General features: G+C 56.0%; 1 protein-coding gene across 2 annotated transcripts in view; it reads right to left on the bottom strand.

Annotated features, from left to right (window-relative positions):
* LOC113213805 (uncharacterized) overlaps window positions 1–1833 on the bottom strand; it is a 35712-nt gene that overhangs the window by 4735 nt on the left and 29144 nt on the right. The window lies entirely within an intron of this gene.

The following is a 1833-nucleotide window of genomic DNA, read 5'->3' as shown; positions in this document are numbered from 1 at the left end:
GGGGGGGGGGTAGCCTAGGGTGACGCCGGACGGGGGGTGCGAGCGGGAGAGGAGGCGGCAGCGCGGGCGCACTGCGCTGCTGCCGTGGAAAAACAGCGAGCTCCGCCCGGCTCCAAGCCCGAGCTCCACGCCCCGCCCCGTGGCCACACCACACACTGCGCCCTCCACACACTCACACGGCGCGCTGCACTGGCCCACCGTGGCCTACACGCTAGTTAATGAGTTACAGCGACACTCGACAGCGCTCTCGAGTGTGTGAGTGTGTCAGTCTGTGTGTTTGGACGTGTCTAACACTGTCTCCAACTCGAAACAGCAGCGTAAACACAAACAGTATAACAGCCCCGAGCCCCAGCGGCAGTCGAACAACAACAACATGGCCGCCCTTGCAGCCACCTCGAGGCGGGTATAAGCGGGTAAGCCAAGCCCGGGAGGAGCTCATCTGCGCACCTGCGCAGCGCCAGCTGCCAGCATGAGCCCCCTGTCCTGTATGACGGTGACGGACGGCCCCAGCGACGTAGCGCCGCGCAGCGCGCACACGGAAAAAAGAGTTAGTTCTCCTAACGAAGCGTTTACTTGATTTCCGGATCCGTGCGTGATTTTTCACGCTTCGTAAGATTCACACAGGGACCGACTTTTATCACGCCTGACGTGAAAATCACGCCTAGCGAGAAAGTAACGCGCTCCCGTTTGGTGAACGATCCACCTTCATGTTTTGAACAAAAAATGCTATGTTTGGTTTGTCTTCACGCTGTTCGGGAAGAATCAAAGCGAATGAAGAAAAAGGCGAGCACTGGCGGGAGCTGAGCGGAGCTGAGCGAAGCTGGGTTGGACCGGGGAGACGGGCGATACGGCCAGATATGGACCTGGCGAAGAAGGGCGGGGCTGGGCGGGATGGGGCGGGCAGGCCTTGTCAATAACACTCCTTCCTGTCTCTTTTTTTAAGCGTGAGCGGGCGGGTAAGATGGCCGGTCGAGCACCTGGACTCGACAACAGCCTTGACCTGACTCCGCGCAGATATCATCGAACAAAAAATATTTAACGACGTATTATCCACTGAGACATTTTAAAAATGACACATCTTTACTAGAGCGGTTAGCTCATGTACGCAGTGATTTCACTTGTCCGAAGGCAAACTGAAAAATATCTCTTCGCTGTGTCCTTGTGTATCTCTGTATGGTGCTGAGCCGTCCGTAAATCGGATCAGGACTTGGGACACGCACGTTCCCCGGCGGCCAGCCCCTTCTCCACTGCCTCTCCATGGTCCCCCAGAGAGGCACCTGCTTCCCATATTCCGTACCCCTCTTTCATCCCCACATCCCCTTACATTAGCTCCCCTCCGCTCCTCCCCTTTCTCCCAACCCGTTGCCATAACTCTCTCTCCAAAGTCTCCAGCGAGTAAGTAACCCCCCGTGCATGGCTCGTTTTTAAACGGGGGTGTCATTTTATGTAAACAAAAACCCACGCAGGATTATAATTCTACGCAGCATTCGCACTAAAAACTAAATGAGTGTTAAGTGTCCGCAGTTTTACAGTATATGTGCGGCACGTCCCACGCCAACAAGTGCGCGGCTGGCCGGCTGTGCCTCGCCTCGCCACGCCGCAGTAGCCGCCTGCACTTTGTTGCAGGGAGGCTTACTTAAAGGCTTTCCGCAGCGCCACTCTTCTTGCTGGACCTGTTTGCTCCCGGGATCGCGCGCCGGCTTTCCTGTGGTGGCGTGGCTCAGGCCAGGCAGCATGCAGCGCCTCGATACCGGGAACTGGATCGCTCCAGAGTTTGTTCCAAAGTTTTGAAATTTATTTGAATTTAAAATTTTGTTAGTAACTGTCGCTGCT

This window comes from Frankliniella occidentalis, unplaced genomic scaffold (assembly GCF_000697945.3).
Source record: "Frankliniella occidentalis isolate FOCC.00 unplaced genomic scaffold, Focc_3.1 Scaffold220, whole genome shotgun sequence".
Classification (NCBI taxonomy): Eukaryota; Metazoa; Arthropoda; class Insecta; order Thysanoptera; family Thripidae; genus Frankliniella; species Frankliniella occidentalis.
This window is presented reverse-complemented; position numbering and strand designations above follow the sequence as displayed.